The sequence below is a fragment of the Saimiri boliviensis genome, chromosome 7 (assembly GCF_048565385.1).
Source record: "Saimiri boliviensis isolate mSaiBol1 chromosome 7, mSaiBol1.pri, whole genome shotgun sequence".
In the NCBI taxonomy this organism is placed as follows: domain Eukaryota; kingdom Metazoa; phylum Chordata; class Mammalia; order Primates; family Cebidae; genus Saimiri; species Saimiri boliviensis.
This window is the reverse complement of record NC_133455.1, coordinates 108272235-108289557: the sequence shown is the minus strand read 5'-3', so window position 1 is coordinate 108289557 and position 17323 is coordinate 108272235. Positions and strand designations below refer to the sequence as shown.

At 39.1% G+C, this 17323-nt stretch overlaps 1 protein-coding gene across 1 annotated transcript in view; it reads left to right on the top strand.

The window, feature by feature from the left end:
• Positions 1-1959: 1959 nt before the first annotated feature.
• SLC38A4 (solute carrier family 38 member 4) overlaps positions 1960-17323 on the top strand; it is a 73404-nt gene continuing 58040 nt past the window's right edge. The window contains exon 1 of the mRNA XM_074403182.1: positions 1960-2058. The gene's annotated coding sequence lies outside the window, so the exon portion shown is untranslated. The remainder of the gene's footprint in view (positions 2059-17323) is intronic.

Here is a 17323-nt window from a genome sequence, read left to right as displayed (position 1 = left end):
TTAAAATATTTCTTCTACCAAAATTATGAACTCCACAAAGATGGGGATTGTGCTTGGTTTTGTTCACTGTTCTGTTCCTAGCATCTAGCATTTAGTAGGTAACCAATAAATACCTGTTGAATCAGAGGATGAGTAAATGTGGACAGCCCTTGGTTTTCCATGGGAGGAGATGGGGTCACCAGACTTGAATAGGGGGCTACCTAAGGGCAGGCCGAGCCCAGAGGGAGAGACATCTCAAGGGAGATCAGTGTCTGAGAGGCACGACCTCCTTGAAAAGGTGTTTATGTCAGAGCCTTCCTTTGTGCAGCCAAATTAGCCCAAATTTCAAGTTTACTTTTCTATTCTGGAATATCCCTGAGATGTGCTTCACTCTTCAGAACTTGGCATTATGGAGAATGGGCCATATGCATGCATATGAGAACTGATTAAATAAGCAGTCCATTTAAATGTTGAGCAGTTTCACAGTAAACCAGTTTGTGTCTTGGAATTGCTTATCTTGAGAAGACTCAAATGATTTTAATCTTCATTTGATCTCACCAATTCTCTCCAAATCCTGCCAATTTTGACATTTTAGTAGCTTTATAAAAGATGTCTATATTTATAAAATAAGAATCAATGGAGAAGTGTGATAATGTGAAAAGAACTTAGTTTCAACAAGCAGATAGGAAATTCAAAACTATTCTGAATTAGTCCAATTCTACAAAATGTAAACTTCTTGCTGTGATAGAGAGGTTTACCATATTTGCTTGGAGGCTAAGGAGAAAATCAATTTTTATAAAACAAATATTTTTATATATATTTTTTAGAGTTTAAAATGGTAGCTCCAGTGAAAATGTGTTACATCTTCCTTCTATTGAATCTGTATTGTCAGATGGTCCTAGTACAGTTTGATGTGGATGTGTGTGTGGATTAATGCAGTGTTTTTAGTGTTCCTGATTATTATGCATTATCCAGGTGGGTTTCTGCTGTTACCCTTTTTTTTTTTTTCAAGCACTAAGCTGTTGCTGGTGTTAACAGTTATTGAGAGCTGTAAAATAAGAAGCTTCTAGGTGTTCATTGGTATGGATGAGCAGTGAAACTTGCCATTCTGAATAAAGTTAAATTGAATGTGTGAGAATTCAGAATGCAAATTGTGTTGCCTGGTGACTTAGATAAACTGTGGGGAAAAGGTCTCCATAGAATAGTTTTTTCCCTAAAGAATGACAACCCACTACTAAATAAATTGAGGAATGTGAACATATTTGCTACATGGGCCTTCTTTGAAACAAAAATTTTGTTTAATACTAGAAAATAGGTTTAACATAAACAGTTTTCCTTACAACGGTAGTAACTTTAACAAATAGAATTGAAGTTGTGTGCTCTTTATGATTATAGCCTAATCCCTCCTTCATATATACTGAGGATTATGCTTGAACTGGAATTCTAGAAAAAAATTATCACCAAAGACCCGCTCTTAAGTACTAGCAAGTTATCCTGTTTCCTTCATGCATAAGTGATGTTTACTGTGAATGACAGGTTTTTCACTTGTACTCCTTTCTCAAATGGTTCTTTTTCTTTATGTAAAGTTCAGGTTTGTCACCTCCATAACAGGAGGAAATTTAGTGAGTCACCTACCCTGAATACTCTTACAGACTTTAAAATAAATATCCACATGTACTTCAACTTAGAGGGCAGATCCAATAAATGCAACCTTGGTTCATGGAAGAAACCTAACCATCAAAAAATAATTTACACCAGGATCTTCTCTGTTATCCCGGACCCAGGAAAGAGGAAGCAGGGATTGGGCTTTCAGGCTTCACTCTGGAAGGACAGCTGGACATCTGGGCCCCACCTGGGTGGATGCTTTGGTTTACTTCTCAGGTTGCCGTCTGACGATTGGTGGCTGGCCTGGAAGGGAGGGTCCGCAGGAAACGCGACACTGGGGATGCTGCCCCTATCACATGATGGAAATTTCCACTCTTTAGAAAGGCGAAAAGAAAAGAAAGAAGGGTATCTCCATCCATCCCTTTCTGATACTTTCTCTGAATCCCAGTCAGGAAAGGGTGGTAAAAAAGGCGGGTGAGTGAATTTTTTTTTTTTTTTTTAATTTCTTGTTAGACTTAGAGACTTGTCAATGTCCAAACTTGCAGCTGGATCCCAGGCTGGATAGGTGCTTGTGTGTACGCACGGGGGACACGCTCACGTGTGTAGCCCGGTTTCTCAATCGTCTGAAACTTATGTCTGGGGCTTTTCATGACTTGCTCATAGTTCCTAATTCTTATTGTTTTCCAGAGATTCACGCTCTGGGTGGGTTATTGCACGCTAATGACTGGGTTGACTAGAAAGAACGCAAACTAGGGCACACGGAGGGAAAAGACTGGGTGGGCTCACGCGTAACTTCTTTTTCAAGGAGAGGTGATTGTGCCAAGGTAGTCTATTCCCAGGGGGACTGGGGCGTGGGGTACCTCCGTCCCCCGTCCAGGGATTCCCCAGGCTCTTGGATTTCGAGTTGGTTGTATTGAGACTGCGTTCCGTGGCCGCGCCGCCTGCCTGGCTGAGAGGCCCGACTCCGCCAGGGGAGCTGGCTCGGCGACCGCCCAGGATCGTGCTGGCAAGGTGTTACCCGAGTCCCTGGAGCCGCGCCTGCGTCCTCAGGGCGGGGTCACTGGGTGCCAGGCTTAAAATAGACCCGTCCTCTCTGACAACTGGGTCGCCCCAGACACCAGCATGATTCCCCTGGCGGGGGGACTCTGACCTAGGGACCTCCCAAGGAGTCTCTTTCAAGGGAGAAGGCGAGAGCAGAGCAGGATGTGGGCACCTGGTTTCTGGGAGGTGGGCGGGTCTGAAAACTGCGCCCGTGGTTCTGAGGGGTGCTTCCCGCGTGGTAGGATTGCCAGGCCTGCTGCGCGGGGCAGTGAAGGGCGGGGCGGGGTGGAAATGCGAGCGGGGACGCGTAGTGGGGTCGCCGGAACCGAGCGAAGAGAAGCCCAGGGAGGAGGGGCAGAAGGTAGGAACTGATTAAAGGCTAGACCTGATGGATTGAAGACTGGAGGAAAAACTGAGAGAAGAGCGAATGAAGGAAGAAAGTGAGACGAGGGAGGGAAATCCCGGACGCAGGAAACCCCAAGAAGCGTGAGCCAGGAGCACCCTTGAGTGCAGGCGAGGTGGTGAGCGCCACTTACCAGCGGTGCGCCCAGGCAGCGCACTGAGAGGGACTCTTAAGTCTAGCGGTAGCACAGGTGGGCGCTGCGCTCTGAGCCAGCGCAGGGTGCCGGCTGTGAGGAAAACGGCGAATCTCCCTGCTACTCTTTGTGATCCAGCACGGAGAGATGGGAGATTGCCCTTCCTCTGAGCGCCAGGACTAGACCTGGAGATGCTCACCGGGCTGCTGACTTGGAGGAAAAGGGGTGAACTAAACTGGGAAACTCCCCAGTTACGTAGTCGCAGGTGTGCCAGGGCGTTGGCAGAGGAGTGCAGGAGGCAGTGATGCGGGGACTTGTGAAAATTGGCTAGGGCCGGGAGATTCCCAGGCCACGGTCCTTGGTTGAGCCTTTAGATACCTGGGCCCAGATTACGCTGGAGAAGGACAGGTCAGTGCTTATCTATTTCTTAAATGTATAGTGTGAAGGGAGTAGGAGTAGCCCAGGGACAATAAGCTCATCCAGGCAGGTACTTCCTGCAGACTCTCCCTAGCCCAGCACCCCATCCTCTAGGCTAAAGGACCCACTGCTTGGTTATCCACTTGGTTCGGTAGGGGGAGAAATGGGGGGAGGGAGGATGGCCAGGCAGCTTCTCACCTTAAGGGAAGCCGGGAGAGGTCAGGGATTCAACAGTGAATGGCCTGTTCCTGATTTCTAGCTATCCTCTAGCTATCTGTTTTTGCTTCTGGGCAGCTGGAACATAATCATTAGGGATAAACTGTCTGCAAAGAGAGCATCCTAGGTTTAGATCTCAATTTCCAGGGCCTAGCGGGGGGTTGGGGAAATCAGCCCACGTTGTGTTTTTTTGTTGTTTCCACTGCAAACAAGTCTCTTAAAACGTCGCTGAAATTGGTGAACTCTCTCCTTGTGAGACACAATAAGTGTATGTGTGTGTGTGAGAGACAGAGAGAGAGAGAGAGAGAGAGAGAGAGAGAGAGAGAAAGGAGAGAACCTCTCAAATTCCAACAAATGAATCTATAGAAAATCTAAGTTTTGGGTAGAAGTCTGTAAAAACAGAGACATTGCAAAGAATATCTGATCTTTCCAAATTTCTGAATACCAGTGTCCAGAAACAGGAAGCTTTTGATCAGGCCGATTTTATCACAAAGCAACAAAAGGCTGGAAGATTGTTTATGTAAAGAGATAGGTAACTTTCTTTGGAGGCTGCTCTCAACTAGATTAATGATAATTCCGGCTCACATACATGTAGGAACTTTTACATTATATGTTTCTAAGTGCTTTCTTTATGTTAACATTTGACCCTCATAACAATCTTATGAGATAGATTCTATTATTATACACATTTTATAGGTCAGAAAATGGAGATACACAGTGTGAAGAGCATAGAATATTTTGGAAGTTCTACGTGGGCATTATTTATTCATAAATGTAAATGAATTCTCTTTCACTTTGTTCTTTATCATGAGTAGAGCTGGACAGGTGACTTTTAGGGACCTGGAGCTGACTTCTTGTCTATTACAGACTAATCCTATCCCAAGCAAGCTAAAGACATGATCATGCAGCTAAAGTCTCTGAATCTTTGCAGTCTTAGGACTGGATTTTTTCTACATAAGTGACATTTGAGATATGCATAGTGTACATATGTTCCATTTCAGTTTATCAGCACAAACATGTGCTGAGGACAGTTTGTGCTGAGGACAATCACAGTACACGTGACAGCTTGTGGACTTTGTGCTTAATGTTTTTCTTCTTACATGGCATTGCCTTTGTTCATTTCTGCAGTGTTTTCAAGCATCTATATATCAGTTTCTTTCTTTCTTTCTTTTTTTTTTTTTGGAAACTTAACCTTTTTCTCTTTAACTTTTTACATATCCAAAGCAAAGATTTCTATAAAATCAAAGGTTCAGTTACATATTTTTACATACATCAAAACAATAATGTTTCAAAATAATTATACAGTTTAAAAATATGTGCTTCCATGTATCACTTGAAATTGTCTTGCAAGCCACTACTGTCCTGATGATGTCCTGTAGGAAGGAAAAGGGGTAGAAATAGGGGAGGGACAAAAGAAAGGAAAAGTGCTTTAAGAGCCAGGCTTTGAACTAAACCCTTTAATGGGAATCTCATTTAATCTTCACATGATACTGTATTTGATAGGTATTTGTTATCTCTGTTTTACAGATAGGAAATTGAAGAGGTTAAGGAAGGAGCCAAGAGTCACATTACTAATAAGTGATAATGCTGGTATTAGGATCAAATTTACCCCATGCAAAAGATCCTGCTTGTTGCAATAAAGAAAGAAGTAAAATAAAGACAACCAGAGGGAAGTGAACAAAATTGTAAGGAAACAAGGGTGTTAGAAATGTGTTACATAACACAATATGGTATGAGAGATGGGAGACATGGAAAAACAGAATCAGTCTCATGTCTCTCTTAGTTCTTCCTTACACAGTGTATGTCATCACCTACTTTCACTCATTCATTTCATAAATAATTATCAAGTGTTACTATCTTCCAAAAATTATATTAGGAAGTTTCTTTTATTCCTATCTCCCTAGCACCTAACACAGTGCTGGTCAAATACCAGGTACTCAAGAAATGTTTGTGGAACAGTGAATGAGTCTAGTAGAGGAAAGAATAGGTAAGCAAACATTTGCAATACAACACGGTAAAAAACCGGGGGGAAAAAACAACAGATTTGAACACTCTACCGGAGAACCTGGCTTAGGAAAGGGGTCAGAGAACATTTCAAGACCAGGTGGAACCTGAGCGAGGTTTTAAAGTGAAAATAAGAGTTAGCTAGGCAAAGAATTGGAGGATGTGAGAAAAGGACTCTCAATGAAGAGATCAGAATGAGAAAAGATAAGAAGGGAGTCAGTTCAGGAATTTAAGAGTTCAGTACTCTTAATCAGTAGAGAGTGCTTGGGAGGGATGTGTGGTCAGGGAGGTTCTTGTACATTCTCTCTGCAAGTGTCTCTTTGCTCTGTTCCTTCCTTGAATTTTGAGTTACCTGTGCTAACAGAACAAAGTAATTGAATACAGGAATTAGCAATACATTTTATTATTATTTTATCATTTTATTATGGTCCCATAACAGAAAGCATATAGGAACACACATGTAGGAACTTTTACATTATATGTTTCTAAGTGCTTTCTTTATGTTAACATTTGACCCTCATAACAATCTTATGAGATAGATTCTATTATTATACACATTTTATGGGTCAGAAAATGGATTTTTTTTTTATTGCTTTTAATGTTAGGATTTAAAACCAGTGCTCAAATGGAAAGATAAGACAACAAAGTCTTATCTTTCCATTTAAGGGAAAACTAAATTATTTTTCTGGTTCTCAAGGGCTTATTCTATTTTTACATAGATAAGATTTACACAAACTACAACAAAATCCAAACAAATATTCTTCTATGCTTTTATGAGGGGAGAAGTGGAGGGGATTTCCCTTCTGATTTTAGTTTTTAATGGCTTTATTTTTCACTTTAGTATAGTAGAGCAGAGTCAGGAAGTAAAAATGTATAAAAAAAGGTGAGGTAGGGAATTGAATGATAGCTAACACATGCCATCCTTTTATCTTTATGGTAGATGTTTATGCTAGTCAAGATCCTGGCTTTTCATAATAGACTTTGAAAACTTTTGTTCTGTAAGGATCTATTATTCCAGGTTGTCATTCCAAGCTCAGAAGTCTGCATACCTCTTTACCATATCCATGCTTATAAAATACTCTTGGTCATAATGTTATTAGGAAGGGAATTCAATTACTTCTACCACCCAACCCATTATTTGAAATGTTTACAAATGAAATAAAATGCTTTTATAGCACAATTTCCTCTATCATAACTAAAATAAAGGAAAAAGTAGAGAAAATGGGGGAAAAGGACTAAATAACACTCATGCCAGACAGTCCAGCCCAGAGAATGTTATTCCCTGTATGATACAATTATTTCTTGTAGGCTATTTCCCTCTATTGTTACTGATAAATCTAATGTGTACTCATCATTAAAATTACTATCATCTCAGTACCCTTGTTTCCTCTCACTTGGGTTTCTTTTATTCATTGCTGTCACCCTGGTGCCTCACACAGTGCCTGGTATAAACAGACACTGGTACATGTTTGTTGAATGAATGAAGGAAGGAAGGAAAACCTGTTTCTTTCTCTGTTTTTTAACAGAAAATATTCTTTAAATAAACACTTTTTCATTGACCTATTAAAGGCCTTTGCAAAAATGATTTTCTGCATTGTTTATACTCAATATAAATAACTTTAAATTGTTTACTTAATTTGCATGACTGCACATGATTAAGATTATAAGCTTGGTAGGCAAGGTAATGTGGATATGAATTCTAATGCCTTTATAAAGCTGGGCATCCTGGGCTCACATCTTGACTCTATCATTCCAACTTCCTGGGTTCCAATTTTTGCTCTCCCACTTTTTACCTGAGTTACCTTGAGCAAGTGGGTCCACCTTACTACTTACCTAATCTGTGAAATGGGGAAAATAATAGTTCCTGCCTCACAGGGATTTTAGGAGGATGGATGAGTGAATATTTGCAAGGCATTTAGAATCATATCTGGCACTTTTTAAAATAGTAGCTATGGTATAGAATTATGGCACATAAATACTCAATAAAATATGATTGCTGCTATAGATATTATTGCAAATCTTCATTTCTATAATCTGCTATGAGGATTTGGGGCCCTAATAGCCTTTCCATTTTTTTTGGTCCAGTGAAAGTCTTATTGACTCTATCTTCCCTTTCACTTGTAACTGTTTCTACCCATCCTGTGTTTGTCCTGTCATTTTGCCTTGCGTCATTTGCTCATTTTACACGGCATACTCCTAAGTGTTGGGACTTTGCTCTTTGTTTTGGCATAATTTAATAACACTGGGTACACTCGTGGTACTATAAAAATGTTAAAGAAGAAAAAAGAAAAAAAAGATGCAATTTACCAAGAGGCAACGCTGGCTTAACTGCAGGATGGGTCGCTGTTCTGTTTGCACTGTTGGTACTCCTGCAGGCCGCCAGCATCTAGGAGCGTGGCTGGGGGGGCTCTCCAGTGACCACAAGTCCTGGGCGGCCACTGGGGTGTGCGCAGCGCCGGGAGCATGAGCCGGGTGGTGGCGTGCACCGAGGACCGCGGGAGGCTGCCGCCTCGGGACACTCCACTCGCCCAGGTTTGCTTCCTGCTTTTGCGTGGCAGCTTGATTAGACGGACTGGGAGAGTGGGTGAGACGAACGTGAAAGGGGAAGGAGAAAAAGGCGTGTTGCAAAGCACTGAAAAATGAGGCACGTAGAAGGGATTCATTAAGGAGAGGGGCTGTGGCAGTCCTTGCTTTTAAGAAGCGTTTCGTGCATGCCAGATGGTGCTACTCAGGCTATAGTCTTGTTTCTGGAACTTTTCCAAGTGGGAGGACTGTGTTTCATGGATGCAGAATAGTCTTTAAAACCGAAAAACCGTTTGACTAAACTGACCTCTGTTGTTAAGGTGATCTAACTAAAAGGGTTCGTGTTTCCAACTTCGCTTTGTGAATATCTGAAAAGCAATCAAAAGGTTGAGAACACTGTGAAATACAGCTATTTTATTGCAGTCCCGAGAATACAGCCATTACTGTTTTATTACTTCTTATTTTTTGAAGGAATTCTTTAGTAGTTCTTTAGTAACAAACAGTGTGCTTTAAAAAAGTATCTGATACCTTTTTGGCATGTGCCATTATGTTATATTTCATCATTCTTTGTGTACAGAGGCATCTGTACTGATGGTTGACATATATATTAAAACTTTGTATTTTAAAGTAATTACAGATTCACATCCAATTGCAAAGGTAGCACAGAAGGCTACCTAAACCTTTCACCTAGTTTCCTTCAGTGGTTACATCTAACATACTTTAGTACAATATTAAACCCAGGAAACTGACATTGGAATAATGTGCATATAGTTTCTATGTCATTTTGCCACATGTGTAGATTTGAGCAATCTGACCCACTGTAGGCCGGGAAAGATGCAGAACTTCCACCTGTGTTTTGCACAAGCTCTCCCTTGTTCTACCTCTTTATCTTTATCTCCACCTCCTCCTCACTGCTCCTGGCAACTACTTGTTTTCCATCTCTGTATTTTCATCACTCTGAAACTGTTACATAAATGGAATCATACTGCATGTGATCTTTTTGAGATTGAGTTTTTGTTTTTGTTTTGTTTTTTTTTCACTCATCTTGATGCTCTTGAGATCCATGAAAGTTATAGAGTAGATGGACAGTTTGGTCCTTTTTCATGCTGAGTAGTATTCCAGTTGTTTGACTCTATCTAGTGCTGCACTTTTTCCTTTGTTTTTTAAATCAGCAAAACAGTGGAAATTGGAACTTCAGTGGGATTAAAGAGATACTTGAGGGCGCTTGGAGAGGTGAAAAGTATGAGGACAAAATGTGAATATTTTTATTTTCAAAATGATATTTGTATGTATTAGGGCAAAAGGATGTATACACTCTGTCTTCATTTAAAAATAGAAATCACTGGAGAATTGGAAAGAAGAAAAGGAAAGGGACAGAAAAAAGTATGTACTTAGACAAGAAGGTATATTTAATAACCTTGAAGTTTTTACAGCCGTACAGTAATTTGGTGATTTTACTGTAGTTAAGGCATCGCAGAATTCTTGAAATGAATCAAAACAATGCCTCTGCAATAGGAAATTGCCTGCCAGTCTATGCTCAGACACATACTGCAAACTCAGGGACAGAGGCATGGCTGGAAATGACAGTGAGTAGCTCTTGGGTTTGACAGGGGTCACCCAGAGCCCAAAGCAGCATCTTTAGCCCAAGGGCAACTATCAAGGGCAGGATGTTCAGGCTCAGAGACTGTCAGTTACACTATGCTGACCTTCACCTTATCTACTGCTAGGAGGAGGTCTCCCAGAGGCCCCTTCAAGTCAAGTTTTAAAATGAAATGTTACTCTTTATCTGCATGCTCACAAGCAAGACAAGCCTGGAAACTGGAGGCTGCAACTAGCTAGAAATGCATAGTTTCTGAATAGTACCTGGAAGACTTAGGCTCAAACCCTCCCCTCACCCCTCCTCACCCCATCGAAGAACTCCTCCTACTTCCAAACGGAGGAGAGAACAAAATATCCACTACAATCTGAAAGCGTTTGTAAATATCCCTTTGAGGTCTTAGAATTTCACATTCTGGAATTTCAGAGACATATTGTCAATTCACAGAATAAAACAGTCTATCTGGAGCCCTGACTAGACTTGAATTCAACTGAATGCACTGCCCTGAGTTTTAATGATTTCTGTTACCAGAAAAATATTCCTTATACTAAACCTTGGGAAAGGATGGAATATAGCTGGCAATGTCTCAACATGAAGAACCATCACAGCTAAAATAATTTATAACTCTTTTTATAGGCAGATCTGCTTTTCTGAGTCTTTTGAAATGGAATAGAATTATTTGTGCTTTCTTTATAATGTATTTTATTTTAACTAAACATTAGATACCTTACATCTTTGCAGGGTATTCTTTTGGGTCATATCTCCTGTGTGTACTCAGGACAGATAATTTAATCCTATAATCTTGAGGGAGTGAACACTTCTCTATAAGTCAGGAGACCAAACAAAAGACCCACTGAATTTTGTATGCCACTCTTATATTGTTTACTTATTTGACTAATGACGACAGTCATTAGGAAGGTGTGATAAGAAATCTAAATATATTGACTATGATTCTGAACATTGCAGGCATTGTTTTTTTAAGGGGTGATGGGAGGGTTGTTTTCTAATTTTTTAAAAACTTTTTCTTTGAATGGAAGTAATACAGTTTTTGAAAGAAAAATAAAATAGAAATGCCTTATGTGCATTTTATGATTACTCTTCAACTATATGTTAAACTGTATATGTTGCACAATTACTTTTAAACTACTTCATAATATTATTATGGTATCCACATTGAAGAATGAAGCCAAATATAATGCTTTTCATTATTGTTTATACCAAAATTCCTTAAAGTTCAAACTTCTTAACCTGGTAATCAAGAACAACCTCAGCCAAACTCTATGCAAACATTCTGTTTTAGCTGAAGTAGACACTTGTTTCGTGTTACTGAGGTCAAACTTCTGATCCCATGTCCTCTGCCTGGAATCCACTCTTCTCTCTCTGAAGTCACACCATTCTTCCTACACAAAACCTACTTTATTTGCCCCAGCTCTCCAGTTCAGTTCCTCATGTCTTGGAGGCAGGGATCCTATTTTTATGAATCATATTCAACATAAAGTAGGTATCCGATGGTGATGGACTGTCTTAGGAGCTAGGCTCAGAAGTTAGACAGTGCGTTGTGAGTTTTGGCTCAGCCATAATGTCAGGACCTTATCAACTTTGGTCTTTGGGTGAGTTGTCTCTCAACCCTAATTGTTGTCATAAGAAGGGATAGGGTCCCTTTATGCCTATCAGGAAGAGAGAATCTCCAGTTGCCCAACCACTGAGATTAGACACAAATAGATGAAAATGAAAGAGTCTTCCCATCTTAGGTCTCATAAAAATATGTATGTTTGGCACAGATTTTATTTTTGGTAAGATATTCTAACTTTATTCTACTCCTGTGATTGTACCTTAAATAATTACTCTTTGTTAAGTGATTGGAACCCTACATGTGTATGTGTGTCAAAATAACACCCTCCCCAAGATGTAAAAAAAAAAACAACCCTAATTAAGGGTTGGGTTTCATAAATGTATATTCAATATGCATACATTTCATGATCTTATATGTAGAAGAATCCTAAATACTCCACAATAAACTCTTGAATCTAGTAAGCAAATCAGTAAAGTTGCAGGATATAAAATCAACATACAAAATCAGTTACATTTCTATATGTTGACAATGAACAATTCTGAAAGGAAATTAACAAAATGATCACATTTATAGTAACATCAAAAAGAATAAAATACTTAGGAACGAACATAATTAAACAGGTAAACCTCTTGTATACTGAAAACTATAAAAGGTCAATAAAAGAAATTAAAGCAGCAAATAAATGAAAACACATCTTATGTTCATGGAATGGAAGACTTAACATCATTAAAATGCCCATACTATCCATAAAAAGCTACACATTCAATACTGTCCTCATCCAAATCCCAATGGCATTTTTTTAAAGAAACAGGAAAAATAGTCCTAAAATTTATGTGAAACCATGAAAGACTCAAAATAGCCAAAGTGATTTTATGAGAAAACAAAGCTGGAGGCATCATATTTCCTGATTTCAAAATATATTACAAAGCTATAGTAATTGAAAAAAAAATGTGGTACCAAAAAACAAAACAACAAAAGCATTATGGTATTGGCATAAAGAGAGTGATAGATCAGTCAAACACCGTAGAGAGCCCAGAACTAAACCCATGCATATATGGCCAACTGATCTTCAACAAGGGTCCCAAGAACACACAATAGGGAAAAGATAGCCTCTTCAACAAAAAGTGTTGGGAAAATTGTATATCCTCATACAAAAAAATAAAATTGGACCTTTATCTTAAATTATAAACAAAAAAAACTAAAAATGGACAAAAAACTTGAGTTGTAAGACTTGAAACTGTGAAACTCCTAGAAAAAAACATGGGGGAAAAACTTTTGACACTGGTCTTAGCAGTGATTTCTTGGATATGACACCAAAAGCACAGGTGGCAAAGCAAAAGTAAACACATGGTACTACATCAAACTAAAAAGCTTCTGCACAGCAAAGGAAACAATCTTTTCCTTTGAAAAGGCAACCTGTGGAGTGGGAGAAAGTATTTGCAACCCATGTATCTGATGAATTCAATATCCTAAATATGTAAGGAACACCTACATAACAAATAACATGATTTTTTTTAAAAAAAAGGATGGATAGATATTTATTCAAAAAGACATACAAATGGCCAACAGGTATATGAAAAGATGCTCAACACCAGTAATCATCAGGAAATGCAAATTAAAATCACACCCACATTAGGATGGCTATTATCAAAAAATTAAAAGATAACAAAGGTTAGCAAGCATTTGGAGAAAAGGGAACTCTTGTACACTGTTGGTTTGAATATAAATTAGTATGAGCAATATGGAAAACAGTATAGAAATTTCTTAAAAAATTAAAAATCAAACTACTATATGATCCAACAATCCCACTTTCAATTCCAAAAGAATTGAAATCAAAATCTCAGAGCAATACCTGCATTCCCATGTTCATTGCTGCAGTATTCACAATAGCCAAGTTATGGAAACGATCCAAATGTCCACTGACAAATTACAGATAAAGAAAATATGGTATATACATAAAATGAAAATTACTCAGCCTTCATAAGGAAATCCTGCTATGTGTGACAACATGAATGAATCTGGAGAAAAATATGCTAAGGGAAAAAAGTCAGTCACAGAAGGATGAATCCTGAATGAATCCACTTATACAAAGTAGCTAACGTAGTCAAACTCAGAAGCAGAGAACAGAATGGTGGTTACCAGAGGCTGGAAGAAATGGAGAATGGAGAGTTGCTGTTCAACTAGCACAAAGTTTCAGTCATGCAAGATGAGTTAGTTCTGGAGATCTATTGCATAGCATAGTGCCCATTGTTAGGCACTGAAGTGTTGTTAATAGGGTAGATTTCTTTTTTAAAAAAAAAACATGTTTTATTGCATTTTAGGTTCTGGGGTACATGTAAAGAACAGGCAGGATTGTTGCATAGGTACATACATGGCAATGTGATTTGCTGCCTCCATCCCCATCATCTATAGCTGGCATTTCTCCCCATGGTATCCCTCCCCAACTCCCTACCCCACATTGTCCCTCCTCTAGTCCCCCAACCACGGACCTCAGTGTGTGATACTCCCCTCGCTGTGTCCATGTGTTTTCATTGTTCAACACCTGCTTATGAGTGAGCGCATGTGGTGCTTGATTCTCTGTTCCTGTGTCAGTTTGCTGAGAATGATGGTTTCTAGATTCATCCATGTCCCTACAAAGGACACAAACTCATCATTTTTTATGGCTGCATAGTATTCCATGGTGTATAAGTGCCACATTTTCCCTGTCCAGTCTATCGTCCGTGGGCATTTGGGTTGGTTCCAAGTCTTTGCTATTGCAAACAGTGCTGCAATGAACATACATGTGCACGTGTCCTTAGAATAGAACAATTTATAATCCTTTGGATATATACTCAGTAATGGGATTGTTGGGTCAAATGGAATTTCTATTTCTAGGTCCTGGAGGAATCGCCACACTGTCTTCCACAATGGTTGAACTAATTTACGCTCCCATCAACAGTGTAAAAGTGTTCCTATTTCTCCACATCCTCTCCAGCATCTGTTGTCTCCAGATTTTTTAATGATCACCATTCTAACTGGCAAGAGATGTTATCTCAATGTAATTTTGATTTGCATTTCTCTAATGACCAGTGATGATGAGCTTTTTTCATGTTTATTGGCCTCATATATGTCTTCTTTTGAAAAGTGTCTGTTCATATCCTTTGTCCATTTTTTAATGGGTTTGTTTTTTTCTTGTAAATCTGTTTTAGTTCTTTGTAGATTCTGGATATTAGCCCTTTGTCAGATGGGTAGACTGCAAAAATTTTCTCCCATTCTGTTGGTTGCTGGTTCACTCTAATGATTGTTTCTTTTGCTGTGCAGAAGCTCTGGAGTTCAATTAGATCCCATTTGTCTATTTTGGCTTTTGTTGCCAATGCTTTTGGTGTTTTAGTCATGAAGTCCTTGCCTATGCCTATGTCCTGAATGGCTTTGCCTAGGTTTTCTTCTAAGGTTTTTATGGTGTTAGCTCTATGTTTAAGTCTTTAATACATCTGGAGTTAATTTTGGTGTAAGGTGTCAGGAGGGAGTCCAGTTTCTGCTTTCTGCACATGGCTAGCCAGTTTTCCCAACACTATTTATTAAACAGGGAATCCTTTCCCCATTGCTTGTTTTTGTCAGGTTTTCAAAGATCAGATGGTTGTACATGTGTGGTATTGCCTCCGAGGCCTCTGTTCTGTTCCACTGGTCTATATCTCTCTTTTGGTACCAGTACCATGCTGTTTTGATTACCATAGCCTTGTAGTATAATTTGAAGTCAGGCAGCCTGATGCCTCCAGCTTTGTTCTTTTTGCTTAGAAATGACTTGGCTATGGGGGCTCTCTTTTGGTTCCATATGAAGTTTAAGGTGGTTTTTTTCCAGTTCTGTGAAGAAGTTCATTGGTAGCTTGATGGGGATAGTGTTGAATCTATAAATTACTTTGGGCAGTATGGCCATTTTCACAATATTGATTTTTCCTAACCATGAGCATGGAATGTTTCTCCATCTGTTTGCATCCTCTCTTACTTCCTTGAGCAGTTGTTTGTAGTTCTCTTTGAAGAGGTCCTTTATATCCTTTGTTAGTTGTAGTCCTAGGTATTTTATTCTCTTTGTAGCAATTTTAAATGGTAGTTCACTCTTGATTTGGCTGTCTTTAAGTCTGTTATTGGTGTATAGGAATGCTTGTGATTTCTGCACGTTGATTTTGTATCCTGAGACTTTGCTGAAGTTGTTTATCAGTTTCAGGAGATTTTGGGCTGAGACGATAGGGTCTTCTAAATATGCAATCATGTCATCTGCAAATAGAGACAATTTGACTTCTTCCTTTCCTATTTGAATACCCTTTATTTCTTTTTTTGCCTGATTGCTCTGGCTCGAACTTCCAATACTATATTGAACAGGAGTGGTGAGAGAGGGCATCCTTGTCTAGTGCCAGATTTCAAAGGGAATGCTTCCAGTTTTTGCCCATTTAGTATGATATTGGCTGTGGGTTTGTTGTAAATGTCTTTTATTATTTTGAGATATGTTCCATTGATACCTAGTTTATTGAGAGTTTTTAGCATCAAGGCCTATTGAATTTTGTTGAAGGCTTTCTCTGTATCTATTCAGATGATCATGTGGTTTTTGTCTTTGTTTCTGTTTATGTGGTGAATTACTTTTATAGGCTTGAGTATGCTGAACCAGCCTTATATCCCCGAGATGAAACCTACTTGATTGTGATGGATAACCTTTTGATGTGCTGTTGCAATCGGCTTGCCAGTATTTTATTGAAGATTTTTGCATCTATGTTCATCATGGATATTGGCCTGTAGTTTTATTTTCTTGTTGAGTATCTACCGGGTTTTGGTATCAGCATGATGTTGGTCTCATAAAAAGTTTTGGGGAGGATTCCCTCTTTTTGGATCGTTTGGAATAGTTTCAGAAGGAGTGGTACTAGCTTCTCTGTGTGTGTCTGGTAGAATTCAGCTGTGAACCCCTCTGAACCTGGGCTTTTTTTGGTTGGTAGGCTATTAATTGCTGCCTCAACTTCAGCCCTTGTTATTGATCTATTCAGGGTTTTGACTTCTTCCTGGTTTAGGCTTGGGAGGGTGCAAGTGTCCATGAATTTATCCATTTCTTCCAGGTTTACTGGTTTATGTGCATTGAGTTGTTTGCAGTAATCTCTGATGGTGTTTTGTATTTCTGTGGAATCTGTGGTGATATCCCCTTTATCCTTTTTTATTGCATCTATTTGATTCTTCTCTCTTTTCTTTTTTATTCATCTGGCTAATGGTCTGTCTATTTTGTTGATCTTTTCAGAAAATCAGCTCCTGTATTTATTGATTTTTTTGAAGGTTTTTTTGTGTCTCTATCTCCTTCAGTTCTGCTCTGATCTTAGTTATTTCTTGTCTTCTGCTAGCTTTTGAGTTTTTTTGGTCTTGCTCCTGTAGCTCTTTCAATTTTGATGATTTAGTGTTGATTTTAGATCTTTCCTTGCTTCTCATGTGGGCATTTATTGCTATAAATTTTCCTCTAGACTCTGCTTTAAATGTGTCTCAGAGATTCTGATAACGTTGTGTCTTCGTTCTTGTTGGTTTCAAAAAACATCTTTATTTCTGCCTTCATTTCATTATTTATCCAGTCAACATTCAAGAGCCCATTGTTCAGTTTCTATGAAGGTGTGTGGTTCTGAGTTAATTTCTGAATTCTGAGTTCTAATTTGATTGCATTGTGGTCTGAGAGACTGCTTTTTTATTATTTGCATTCTTTTGCATTTGCTGAGGAGTGATTTACTTCCAATTATGTGGTCATTTTTAGAGTAGATGTGATGTGGTGCTGAGAAGAATGTGTATTCTGTGGATTTGGGGTGGAGAGTTCTGTAAATGTCTATTAGGTTT